This window comes from Eutrema salsugineum, unplaced genomic scaffold (assembly GCF_000478725.1).
Source record: "Eutrema salsugineum unplaced genomic scaffold, Eutsalg1_0 scaffold_3, whole genome shotgun sequence".
In the NCBI taxonomy this organism is placed as follows: Eukaryota; Viridiplantae; Streptophyta; class Magnoliopsida; order Brassicales; family Brassicaceae; genus Eutrema; species Eutrema salsugineum.
Genome location: NW_006256756.1, coordinates 10,908,455 through 10,923,080, shown reverse-complemented (window position 1 = coordinate 10,923,080; position 14,626 = coordinate 10,908,455). Strand labels below are relative to the sequence as shown.

The 14,626-nt window shown below is 40.6% G+C and overlaps 1 non-coding gene across 1 annotated transcript; it reads left to right on the top strand.

Annotated features, from left to right (window-relative positions):
- The first annotated feature begins 2,352 nt into the window (after positions 1–2,352).
- On the top strand, positions 2,353–2,459 carry LOC112085752. The gene has a single exon (XR_002899051.1). It is a non-coding gene; the product is annotated as a small nucleolar RNA R71 (small nucleolar RNA).
- The last annotated feature ends 12,167 nt before the right edge of the window (positions 2,460–14,626 follow it).

Below are 14,626 nucleotides of genomic sequence, written 5' to 3'. Positions count from 1 at the left end.
ACTGAGGCCTTCTTCAAGTTTTTCTGGCTTTAAACAGTTCTCTCAGCTCTCTCACATGATCCATTCCATTCATCACTGAGCTATGTCCTCCAAAAATCACCTAGAACCTGAGACCAACTCACAAAACCCATCAAAAGATCCTAAAAAAGGAAAAGAAATGAGAGAAAAGAATAAAAAGATTATATACAAGGATAAGCTTGGGGTGTCTCCCAAGAGCACTTTGTTTAAAGTCTCTAAGTTTGACTTTGGAAAACCTGTTTTTAGCTTGGGTGAGGTTGAGCACTGATGCTCTTCAGCACTTCAATGGTCCTGAGCATGGAAGCTGAGTTGGTTTGCTGCCTTTGGGAACCATTAGACCCTTGTCCTCTAGATCCCACCTTGAGACCTTTGTCCACCAGCTCTTGAATACCATCTGGGTCTTTATCAAAGATGGCCCTTGTGAGACATGTCCTCACTTCAGCAAACAGACCTGGCTTCCCATTGCAATCCAGCTTATACTTCAGAGAACCATCATCATCAACCCAAGGAGTGAGATCAAAGTCTTGAGAAGAAAGATCAGGTTTAATACTCTTGTCTTCTGATGCTGAGCCATCACTTTTGGTGTTGATCATCCTTAGATCACTAAGTGTAGGAGACCATGAGAGCAAGATGTCTTCTTCTCTGATCAATGGCTGTTCAGTCCCATCCTTGTAAACAGAGTTGGTGTGAGGTTCTTTTTCCATTTCCACAGCTGAGAGAGATTGGGATCCACCTAAAATCCCAGTACTTCCTACATACTTCATCTCAAGTACCTTAGGGGGTTCTATCTCTTGAACAACTGATCCACAAAATTCAGCTAAAGGTGGTTGAACAGGGTAAAAGGCATCCTTATCCACCTTTGTAAGCACCACTCTTTGAGTATCAAAGTCAATCATTGCACCAGTGGTGTTGAGAAATGCAGTTCCAAGCAATAGGGGGAGCTCTTTGGTCTTCTTCATCTTCATGATCACAAAATCAGTGGGAATTATGCATTCACCAACTTGAAGTGGATAGTCTTCTAAAAATCCATATGGTTTCTTGGAGTAGGAATCACCAAAGGTGATAGAAGAGGGGTAGGACGTTATAGACTTGACCTTTAGCTTCTCCATCATGTCTTTAGACATTATACTCACACTTGAGCCTGAATCACACAAAGCATTCTCAACTCTAAAGTTTCCAAGAGTGCAAGAGATGGTGAACTTCCCTGGGTTGCCTAGCTTTGGGAGGGAGGTGGGCTTCATCTGAGTTGATTCAGAGGTGGAGGCACAATCTGTTAGCTTTGCTTGACCAGTTGGATGCTCCTTTGTTTCAATAGACACTGAATCATTCCCTTGCTGAACAGAAAGAACTGAACCGGCTGCCCCCACACTTTTGCTCTCAATGTCCTCATTGAGTTCATGTAAGAAGCCAATGAAATCATCTATAATGGTGTCCTCATCTACTTGAGTGTGTGCATTCTCAGTAAAAACTTGACCATAAAGGAGGTCTTCAATCTCTTGCACAGCAGCTGAATAGTCCTCATTGGAGTAGATGGCATTGCAATAATCTTTTGAGTTTTGAAGAGCTTTACCAGGAAGAGAGACTTGTGGTTCAGAAGTGCAGATGCCCTTGTTCTTTTTAATAGACTTTAGTTCAGTACCTAGTGTCTCCAGGTCAGATACCATCTTTTGTTGTCCTAGTAAGAGCTGTTGGAGAAGAACATTGAAATCAGGACTTTGTTGAACAGTTGGTGGGCCAAAACCAGGAGGTGGAGCCTTTGGCTGTAGGCTGACTTGATTTGTGAAGCTATTCCCTTGATTCTGAACCGCTGGTTGCTGAAAACCCTGTTGACCTTGGGAGTTACCTTGGTACTGATTCTGTTGAACAAAGCTTTGAGGAGGGTATATTTGGTCTTGGGGGTTGGCCATATTGTTGCTCCTATAGGACAAGTTCTGGTGGTTGTTGAAGTTGTTGTAACCATTGAACTTGTTCTGATTTCCAATGAAGTGCAACTCCTCTTGAGTGAGACCCTCTTCATTGATATTTGTGAAGCATCTCTTCTCCTCACTCACATAGTGTATAGGCTTTTGAGTGGCAGCTAGGGCTTTGTCAAGCTTTATATTCAACACTTTAAACTTCTCTTCCAGCTCTTGGTGTCTACCAGAATCTTCTCCTCTATAGCTTCTATCATAATCTTCCCCATAAGTGTCTTGGCTCATGGCTAAGTTCTCAACAAGTTCCATAGCTGCATTGATTTCTTTTGCCAAGAAATTTCCATTTGATGCTGTGTCCAACTGAATCCTAATCTTAGGAACAGCTCCTCTATACAAAGTGCTAAGGAGAGAGGCTTCTGAAAAGCCATGATGTGGACACTTATTTGTGTAGCTTCTAAACCTGTCCAAAGCTTCTCCAAAGGTCTCATTAGAATGTTGAGTGAAGCTGGAAATCTGGTTCCTTAGCTTTGCAGTCCTTGAGCTTGAGAAGAACTTGGATAGAAAGGCAATCTTGCATTGCTCCCATGTGTGGATGGATCCTCTTGGGAGGTTCTTTTCCCACTGATGTGCCTTATCTCCAAGGCTGAATGGGAACAATCTCAGTTTGAAACTGTCTTCAGATACCCCATTGATCTTAGTGAGATCACAAACTCTGTCAAACTGATCCAGATGCTCCAAGGGATCCTCCATAGGTAAGCCATGGAACTTCTGATTCTGAACCATATTGATCAAAGAGGCCTTCACCTCAAAGTTGTTGTTTTGGACAGGAGGTGGCCTGATTCCTGCTCCATACTGGTGTGCATAAGCTCGGTCATTCTCACCAACAAAGACTGGTTGGGGCTGATGACGTATGGGTGGGTTTGGGTGGGGCTGTGGTGGATTAACCTGAGGTCGGTCTTGGTTCTGGTTACCCTGAGCGTGTCCCTGATGGACCTGAGCCTGTTGAGCCTGAATTCCAATCCCATTACCAGCTCTTTGACCTTGATCAGCTTCTTGAGCCTGATGCTCATTCCCAACTTGCTGATTCATTCCTAACCTCTCCAAGTGAACAGCTCTTTCTCTTTGTCTTCTGGCTTGGCTTCTTGTGATCATAAACCTGAAAACAAAGACAGAGCTTGAAAGGTGATCAGTAAAACAAAATAAACTTGATCTCAAAAACTATATCAGAAACTAATGCTAACAATCCCCACACAATATGGCAAGGGCGCCAATTGATAACTAAGGTTTTTAAGGCCTTAGATGGGTTATCAATCCCCTTGTCAAAGTAGTATAAGGGGTGTCAATCCATATGTGTGGTAGTTAGGCACTAGTTTATGTGATAGGTTCTTAAGTCAAGTAATCAAAGATGAGTTTTGTGAAACCAGCAACAAGAAAGCATAAAACAAGAAACAAACAAGCTATGATTAATGAACTAAGCAAGCAAACAAAACAAGATGATGGTGATTAAGCAAATGATAAAAGCTAAACCTCTAGATGTGATCATTGATTAGGGTGCTTTAGATATTGAATCATGATGCTAAGAACATAATGCAACACTTGCTACTCTTTAGTCTAGGCTTCTTAATCAGATTAATTCATTCCCATGACAATAATCCCTTTGCAAATCACTTAATCAAGTCTAACAACCATTAGATATAATCAAGCAATCAGCAAGCATAATGCATCAAGCCTAATAAGTGACCAAACAATCTCTCAACCAAGAAGACTGAATCTTATACAGAAAGACATAACAAGCAATCACATGATCTCAAACATTTCAACTTAGAACTCTAATCTAGACTAATCCTCTCATGAAGGCATTAATCTCTACACTAATCCACTTTCAAACCAAATCATCATTTGTGAAATATGAATCAATGAGCATTAAGAAACAGTTCTAATATGTCATTCATGCATTTAACAAATCATTCCCATGATGAAAAAGGCATAAACCCTTAAGTTAGCTCATTCAGGCATTTCATCAAACACTTTTGGTGCATGAAATGCCTATGAACCCAGATTTCACTTTCCCAAGGAAATCTGGCATTAGGAGCAACTAAGGAAATGGAATGAGAATCTAAACCCTAAACATCACCAATCAAACATCTAAGCACCCTAATCTACACACCTAGAAGTTTAAAAGATGACTACTCACTAATCATGAAGAACACATCTAATCTTTTGCAAGAGATGATGTTAATCATGATTAGAAGTAGAAATGAGATGATGAGATGATAAGAAACAGACTTGGAATGATCAAATCCCTTCAGATATCTCTTAATCAAAAACGTTTTTTCACTCAAAAGGAAAGAAAACTAGAGAGAAAACTAAGTAGAAGATAACATACATGGGTTTTTCTCCCAAAAAACTATATATACCTAGTGCTAATGGACCGGGTCAGCCCAGGACAAACTGGGTACTGACCCGGCTCAGTTGGGTCAAGTGGAAATCCTGCGGGTCAGTCCAGTATGTCCCAGGTCGCACACCTAAGTCGCAGTAGATGAAGACTTGTCTTGTGAAGCCTGAATCGCCTTGTCTTAGCCGCACGCCTAAGTAGGAGTGTTTTGCGAGTGTTGCTGCGGCTTGGTCTCCTTCCTCTCCAACTCGCAGGGCTAAGTCGGTTTCTGGGGAATGTAAAAACTGTGCGGGTTGGTCTCTATTGCACCTAGGTCGCAGGCTCAAGTCGGAGTGATTTGCGAGTGTTGCTGCGGCTTGGTCTCCTTCCTCTCCAACTCGCAGCATCCAGAGCAGCTTAGACCACTTCGCATTCCGGAGAGTGTAACTCCTATAAGACTTGTCCGAATTGAATGATTTCGGTTGCAGAAGACAGAGGACTCATTTATCTCCAACTTTGGTGAAGAAAGTTTCGGTGCTTGGGAAGTGTAAGGCTTCCTGGAGGGCACATCTTTGCAGTGCATGTACACGACCAGAGAGAGGCGTCTAGACATGTGTCCATTCCGGAGACTGTATCTTTCTGCTCATAGATCCGAATTGAATGCTCTTGGACGTTCTGGAAAGAAGGCTCAAATGTCTATGGTTCTCATGAAGGACCCGGAAACTAAATCGGCCTGGAAGTGCACCGTCCTTCGCATCCTTTAGAACTGATCTGCTCGGTCCGGAATACCTGCGAGACTGGGGTTCCTTCCGACAAGCTTATCTCTCTGCTCACGCGTCCGAATTCCACGATTCTACTTGCTAAGAGACCGTGATGCAATGCTCTCCAACTTCTATGAAGCACCCGCCGTCTGAATCGGACCGGAAGGCTCCCCGGACAGGCGATTATTCAGGGGTATCGGATTGCTCCGGAATGAGTGCGAGACCTGTTCGTCTTCCGATTACCATATCTTTCAGTTCTGTGGTCCAAATGCCTTGATTCCAACTGTTATGAACTCTTGACTCAATTATCTCCAACCTTTATGAAGACTCCGATAGCTGAATCTGACCGGAAGGTTCCCTGGACGGGCGATTTCGGAAACGTGTCTGCACCCGGAGATTTTGGCCGAGAGACTTGACCGCGGTACGTGTTTTTGGCCGAGAAAGCTACCCGCGGGAAGGATTTTGGCCGAGAACCTTCGACCTTCAGTACACCATTTTGCCGAGAAACCCAAAATTGTTCCTTTTCACCATATTTGATCATTCCAACTCCATTTCTTCATCTGAATCATATCCTCCACTCCAAATTGGCTCCAAAAGCACCTGTTTAACACTCCAAAACATGGAAAACTCTCTTGGACCTAATGAAATCTCCTAAGTCCTAAAACAATGCCTAAAGACCTAAAATGCATGAGATAAGACATGATTTGGACTAAAACATGTACACTAAATGATGCAATTTATGAATATATCATCATTAAGCACATTTCAAGTACCAGGACAAAGATTAGTTTAGCAGATGATTCAAGTGCAATCCCAAGAGGGATAGCCCGAGACATTCCTCTAAGGATTGGAGATTGCATAGCACTTGTCGATCTCTACATAGTGAAAACCAAAGAACTCTGGAGTGATGAAGAACCTGCAAGAGAGAACATGAGGATTTCAAAAAAGACTTGTCTTAGGACAATATCCTATTTGAACTAAGTCTTTTTCTTTGAAAAATCTAGCTAAGGACTATAAACCAAAACGCTTGATGGGAGGCAACCCATTTAGGTACTTTTTTATTTCAGTTTAATTTTCTTTTTCTATTGAAGTTTTGTTTTTCTTCTATTACAGGCCTTAGTATGCATCAAAATATGAAAAAAGAAAAGAAAAGGAGCTGACCGCGACCGAGAGAGGTTCAGCCGCGACCAGCAAGAGTTTTGCCGCAGCCGCGACACCTTAGCCTGCGGCCAGGCTCAGTCCGGCCAACCTTGGCCACTTCCACCTCCACCGTAATTCAAATAAGACCAAATTGGATCAAACACCACTCCATATCAACCACCATCCATCATTCACCATCCTACCACCTCGCAATCCATCACTAACACCAGGTAAGTTTTCTTTTCCTTCATCTTTTAAATTTTCACATACTCTATTTCTCATTCTTGCCTGATTTATTTCACACTGGGGGCAGTGTGATTTAAGTCTGGGGGAGGATTCCATCCTTTACCAACCACCTTTTCTTGCATGAGCCCTTACATTCTGCATTTTTCTTTAAAATTTTTCAATTTTTTGGTTTGCTTAAAACTTTTCTAAAGTATTTTGAGTTTGAAAAAATGTTTTTAAAGGTCAAATACATTTTGAGGGAATAATGAAAAAATCCATTATGATAACCAACCTGTCTTCTTCTACACCATCAGTTCATAAAAAACTCTTTCAAGGTTTAGTACTAGACTAGGCGGTAGCTAAAGTACTTGCACTATGAAATCCCACATGAGGACTTCTATTCATGGAGATCTTTTCTGACAGGATATACTAGCTCATTTTACTTGGACTTAATCTTGACATCTAATTTTCTCATCAATAGTTTTAAGAAGGCATCATGATATACATCTAGGACATCTTTACCTTATTGTTACCACTCTTTGTTGTCCAAGATGGCCAGTTCATCTTTAGCTGGTACCTTACCCTTAACCCAAACCTTTATGTTCAAACCTCATGCATTCTCTCTTAAGTTTATGTCGATAGATATGTGCAAAAACGCCGGAGAGGGATGAACAACATAGTTTTCAGTCACTCAAGAGAATGACTGAATGAAACCGAGAAGGAAATGTACCATGCAAATCTCAGCAAGCCTCATGATGCTTCAGAAAGCTCATTCTTAAAGGTAATTTTCGTGCTCCCTAAGACTCTAAATAATAAAAGTGGTTTTCCCTTTCCAAAAAAAAAAAAAACAAAAAAGAGAAAAAGAAAGAAAGGAAAGAAAACCAAAAGCCTAAAGAGTCTTAGAAGCCAAAATCATTTGAGCAAAGGCAATAAATATTCACTTAAGGAGTTATGAATTCACAACCTGGACAAAAATCCAAGTCTGGGGGAGTTACAAGGAGAACCTGAAGAAAGGAGATCAGAAATCTTGAAGCAAGAAGAATGTGACTAGAAACTGTGGGTATCAACAGATCCATCATCTCTTGCTGTTTTGCATAATATCCTGTCCCTCCAGAAAATAGTAACCCCAAACACATAAAGCTTCACCACTAAAAAGCCTTTGATACCTAGCCTTGAATGCCTCTTTTGATAAGAATCACTTAAACCTTTAATGAATGTTAAGAGCTAGTTCACTGGAAGTTAGTTCTAAGTGTGTGGATTTTCGCATGACGGATTAACAGATTGGTGATGTTTGTATTTTGGTGAGAATTTTCTAGACTTGATCTGATTGATGCATTGTCCATAGTTAAAGTCTAGAAGTATGGTTGCTGATATTTTTGACTTCCCTATCATTTCAGTTGATGATATTTTTCCAGATTGGATCTTGTTTTGTTTGAGGACAAACAATGTCTAAGTCTGGGGGAGTAGATAACACCGTATTTGTACCCATTTTCACCATTGATTTCAAATGCTTTTTCAAAAGTTTTAATCAGTTTTAGGAAATTTTATTAATATTTATCTATATTTGTAGTTTCATATTTCTTTTCAGGAAACTTAGAGAAAAAGATGGCAAAATGGAAGAAATTCACATTTTTAACTCAGAGTCAGACCGTCAGAAGTTCAGCCTCAAATGAAGACTTTTTCACCGTCTGATCCAACTCAAATTTGGATTCATTCAAGAGGAAACAACCAGATTTCCATAGCACTTTACATCAGGAAGATCCAACGGTGCAATTAGAAGATACACAGAGAACAAGTTGACCAAATTCACCAGTTCCGGAAGACTCTCACCCCACGGCAAACAAGTGTTTTACCTGTCCCGCAAGACTCTCACCCGCGGAAAAAAGTGTTTTACCTGCCCCGCAAGACTCTCACCCGCGGCAAACAGGTGTTTTACCTGCCCTGCAAGACTCTCACCCCCTGTGGATCCATGCCGAGCCACAAGGCCCAACATCAAAGCCCATTTTGCCATTCCTCTTCAGAGAAGTTCTAAATGAGACCTGGAAGACATTAAGACCTACAAATACATTTATTTGCAGCCCTAAACGGGTGTGTGCTCCTGTAAAGAGATTTTGAGCCACCAAACTTTGTTTTTCTAGGGTTAGGCGATGGAGAAAGGGATTCTTCCTTGGATCCATTGTTCTTTCTCTTTTTTATCTGATTAACTTTTCTGTTTGAGTGGAACACCCTTGAGATATTCTTTTAGCAACTCATTTGCATTGCATTTTATTTCTCGTAAATATTAGATTAGGTTTAGTTTAGGATCCCGTAACCAAAAACCCAAAACCCCCATAAGTTTATGACTTTGCTTACTCTCCCAGTTTGGTGTTTCCTTGCAGATTAGACATCTTTCCTGTGGATCGACACCCTATGTCCTACAACGTACATATGTGCACTTTCAGACGTTAGGGTTTTATAAATTTAAAATTCTGGACCAATGGGCTTGCAAAAGACGAGCAACCCTGGGGTCCATCACTAATCTCATGCAGTATAAACAACTTAGAAGAGTTGAGATTCCAGAATATGACTTAGAACTCTAGAAATCATAATCGAACATGTATCCCATCGATACTCTTTAGAAACTTTACTCTCTGGGACTAATCTAACATTATGCAGGAAATGATAAAATACATGAAAGATGCATAAAAATGAAATTGAAAAGCTAAATAGATAAAAAGGAGAAAGAACAATGGTTCAGGGGAAGAATCTCCATCTCCATCGCCTAACCCTAAGAAAACAAAGTTTAGTGGCTCAAAAACTCATTATAGGAGCACACACCCGATTAAGGCTCATAAGAAATGTATTTATAGGTCCTGAGGTCTTCCAAGTATAATAGGGGTTCTCTGAAGAGGAATGATGAAATGGGCTTTGATGTTGGGCTTTGTGGCTCAGCATAGGTCCACCGCAGGTGAGAGTCCTCCAGGGCAGGTGGAATGCACTTTTGCCGCAGGTGAGAGTCTTGTAGGATTAATGAAATTGGTCAACTTACTCTTCATATAACTTTTGATTGCACCGTTGGATTGTCCTGATGTAAAGTGTTATGGAAAGCTTGTTGGTTCCTTTTTATTGTCTCCAAATTTGAGTTGGATCAGACGGTGAAAAGGCATTCATCTGAGGCTGAACTTCTGACGGTCTGACTCTGAGATGAAAATTTGGATTTCTTCCATTTTGCCATGTTTTTCCCTAACTTTCCTGAAAATAGCCTTGAAACTATAAACATAGAAAAACTATAATAAAATTTCCTAAAAATAATTTAAACCTTTAAAAAAGCATTTGAAATCAATGGTGAAAATGGGTACACATACAGTTTTATCAACCACCCAGTGGAAGATGCATGTGGATGGCTTCCTGAATGAGAAAGGAGTAGGAATTGGGCTAGTAATTGTGAACCATTCGGAGACACCGCAATAAGTCGATACGGTGTGGATTCCGGGCCACCACTAATATGGCCGAGTACGAGGAAATGCTGCTCGGACTCGATGTGGTAAAAGATTTGGGGGACGACGGCTGATTGTGTATATCGACTTGCAGCTCGTAGTCAGCCAGCTCCTGGGTGAGTTCCAAGCCAAGAATGAAACAATGGAAAATACCTGAAGCTGACCAAGCAGAAGTTAGAAGGTATCGAAGCGGTGGAGGTCGTAGAGATACCGAGGAGCGAGAATAATTTGGCCGATTCGTTGGCAATATTTGGATCCTCTCTTGAGCGTTTGCCAGAACACGACATACCCGTGAGCTTGACGTCGACTACGCCGGAGGATGGAAATGCCCCATCATTCGGATCTTTCAGGGGGAATCCCCCCATGACATAGGCGGGAGACAAGAAGCAGAGAATGCAAGCGGCACGGTACTGCCTGATGAAGGAAAACCTTTTCAGGTGATCTTTCAATGGGCTGTACCTGAGATGCACGTCAGAGCACGAGATAGCAAAGAATCCTCCAAGAAGTCCATGAAGGTTGTCCGACATCAAACTACGACGGTCTAACTGACGCCGGGAACCAAGAGAAGAGGATTAGCTAACATCGAATCTATCCATGGAGCCTAAAACCTAAAGTTGCCCCAGAAACCGTACAAAAGCTAAGAGAAAGCGAGATAAGAAAACTTATGGGCAGAGGGAATCAGCAGGAAGGGAAATAACAGTAGCACGAAAAGATCGCGGGAGATTGAGAGACGGACGAAAGGAAACCCCAAAAACTCCTATAGCATGCCGAGCAGGTGAAAAGCCTAAGATAGGCCTGCAGCAAAGGCCTAACAAACCGGTTCAAACCTCCTCCATTTTCCCAGGTATCATTTGGTCATTTGGGGTGTTTAGCCTGACGAGACACAGCGCAGTGGAGGGTTATGCTGTCCTTGGAATGGCATCCCTTAATCGGATCACCCAAGGGTATGCCGCTCTGCGGACAGTATAACTGTCTACTGGGAACCTTATCAGAATTACATCCCGCAGCCTAGGACTGGTTTCTTTTTGCGGATCGGTCTACCAGTTTGGGCGAGTTTCGTGGTGGACAGCTTTCCCCTAGAAAACTTGATATCTCTAAGGGATCGGCCACGAAATATTACCAGGCTGGCAGGACGGCACCCCCTCTTGGACCTGACAGACGGCCAGGCATTAGGCCCTTCACGTTACGAGTCCACGGATTCAGGTCACTTATCCCACGGTGGGTGACTCAGGCAACACGTCCTTCGTGACCCACGGTCCCAAGTCATTTCACCCACTGTGTTTGATTCAGACAGGATGTCCTTCATTTGGACTCACGGCCCCAGGTCATATTTCCCATGGCGGATGACTCAGGCAACGTGTCCTTCATCGAAAAGGCGTCACACGCCTCAGGTCAAAAGGTTGCTTCAGGAAATGCATCCTTCATCAAAAAAGCGTTACACGCTTCAGGCAGATGCCCAGTCAGGTACGGTTAATGAAGGAGGGGGGGGGGGGGGAAGTGTTTGTTCCTGGCAAGGATAACTTCCACATTACGGGCTATCTTTGCTAACCTGCGAAGTGGGGGGCAAATTGTTGGGAATAAATTCGATATTTCCTATGTGGCTGAATTACGTGCTAGCACGTGGTATCCTTGGCTTTTTTGCAGGTGCGGTCCCCCTGAGCCAAATTAGGACCTGTATTGGGCCTCTGACCCAATACGGCCTAAGCATATAGCACTGGGCCTCGAATCCAGTTGGATTTGGGAGATCTGACACGATAGGCCACATGTTCCCGGATTCCTCGTGTCTGGCAGCGCAGACCACGTTGTCAGAAAGAAGGAAGTCAGAAAATCAGTGGTCAGGTGGAGATGTCACATTCTCTATGTCCTAGACCTAAGCTCGGTGATCTGGAATGGTTATGATATAAGGAAGAGTGGCCCGCACAGATACCTGGAGAGCAGAGTTGTCTGTGTCCAGCAGCCCGGTCCCAGTATTGACGGATCCGAGCCAGGTATGAGTAACTCGTTTGAGCAGGAATACTATTCAAATTTCCCTCTAATCAACATTTAGAATATGCTTTAGTATAATTTGATTGCCCATACCATTACATACCCACGAGAATGGCATTTAATGCGTTTTCCTTACGTGTGTCAGGTGAAAATGATTTTTCGCAGGAGCCAGAGAAAAAACAGAGGTTCAGCGAAGAGCCATACCGCGTTTGAGCCGCCGACCCAACTCGTACACTGAGAACGAAAGGGAGGCGTGATATGCTCAGGTTTTAATTCTTAGTTTTCTGCAAGCGCACAGATGTACGTTGTAGTACTTAGGGGTCGATCTACTGAAGACCAAGTAACTGCATTACGAGTTTACTTGAGATGAGAACTGAGCTAAGATGAAAATATGGGTGTTTGTTTGGGGGTTGTGAATAGTGATGAAAATAGCAATAAATAAATTTAAAAACAAGTAAATAATAAGATCAAATCAATATGAGAAGGTATTAGGCGTTAGGGAATTCGCCGGGAATCATAAACTAGGCAACAAGAGAATTAAACATAGAGTTTTCTATAGATATGTTCCTGAAATCAAATCAAGACTAACCTACTCACGTAGTATTAATCACAAATCCTTTCACTCAGATTTACTAGGGTTTGAAGAATAAGTAGTGGGCTGAACTTGGGCTTGGATTAGGTCATCTTCGGCCGTCACTGATGTCTGGCCACAGTTGCGGTGGTCCTGACCGCGGTCGAGGCTTATGCTTTCCTTCGAGACTGCATTCTCTGTTTTTAGTGCATTAGGAATATCTGAAGATCTAACTGTTGGATTGTCTACAAACAATTTTCATTAGATAGATGGTTGTCTCCTCTATGGTGTCTCAAAATTTGGGGATGATCAGACGGTGAGAAGGTCTTCATCAAGTACCATATTTCTGACAGTCTGCATTTATCCAAAATTGCTCATTTGTTCCAAATTCCACATCTTTAGTCCAAGTTTCCTGAAAAGTCTTTTAAAACTCTACATATAAATCATTTAAAAACCATTGAAAACAGAGTTAAAACACCTGCATAAGATATTAAAACGATCCATAAAAGTGGTCAAAATCCGGTGTTATCAACTCCCCGAGACTTAAACCTTTTTTTGTCCTCAAACAAAACATAGATCAAGCCAGGAAAGAATCTTTAAAAGTCTGCTGGAACTAAAAAATATCACAGTGACCGTCCTTCTAAACCATAACCTATTGTAAAACATCTATCTGGATCTAGTCTAGAAAATTTTCACCAAAATACAAACATAACTAGTCTGTTGATTCGTAAGCGAAAATCTACACACTTAGATCTAACTTCCAGTAAACTAGCTCTTTACATTCATTAAGTGCATAGTGAATTCTCATTAAAGACATTATTCAGGGTAGACGGTGTTTGGTATTAAGGACTATTTAAGTGGTGGAGTTAAAGTATTTAGGATTTACAATGAATCGTTGTAAATTCGTTGTTATTAAAAAAAAAATATTTACGACGAATTTGCAACGAATCATGGTTAATTCCTCGTTAGTTTAAATAAATTATATATGATCATACTACTATATATTATATATATATTCTTTACGTAAAAATTTAATAAATCAAACATGAAATTTATATAAAATTAAATATTAAATAATAAAATTTAGAACTTAGAATTACAGTAGTTATGATAAAAAAAATTTATCCTTACAATAATTTTTTGTAAAGTATTTTTTTCAGAAGACAAAAATTCGTTGTAAATTTGTAGTAAATTTACAATGAATTTACAACGAATATTAAATTTATTTAATAAAATAAAATAATTGTTGTAAATTTGTTGTAAATTTACAACGAATATTAAATTTATTTAATAAAATAAAATAATCGTTGTAAATTCGTTGTAAATTTACACGACGATTATTTTTTATTAAAAATTTAATAATCGTTGTTAATTCGTTGTAAATTAACAACGAATTTACGATGATTCTTGTTTTTAAATAAAAAATAATAATAATTGTTGTAAATTTACAACAAATTTACAACAAAAAAAAATATTTGTCGTAAATTTGTTGTTATTACAATAAATTTACAACGAATCGTTTTACAACTGTAACGACGAATTTGTTGCTAATTCGTCGTGAAATTGTAACTAAAATAAATCGTTGTAAAAAATCGATGCACTACAAGATTACAGGTAAATAGCGACAACAATATTAGTGGGTATTCAGTCGTTAAATCAATATTTAAGACTGATTAACGACTATTACGCGTAGTCGCTAAGAATTAGTCGCAAAACTATGTAGTCGTCAATTAGTCGTAAATCGGCGACTAAATACCGACTTATATGTGTTGACGTCTATCAGTCGTTGTTTAGTCGTTCTATTTTGCGACTATTATACGACTAATCTGCGATCACCTGGCGACTGTATTGTAATCATTAGATAGTCGTTGCATACAGTAGTGAATCAGTCGTTAATATTAACGACTACTTTACGACTATTAGGCAACTTCTTTGGCGACTAAATAGCGACGCCTTAGCGATTAAATTACGATTGATTACCGACTACTTTAACGACTACTGTATGGCTGTAGCGACTAACTAGCGACTAAATAGCGACTGATTTACGACGTATTACCGACTACGTTGCGACTTTTTTTGACGGATTGCCGAGTTTGGTATTGCTTTTTGATGATGCTAATCCTGGTATTTGAATGCAATTCAATTGTAGGTTCGACAAAAAC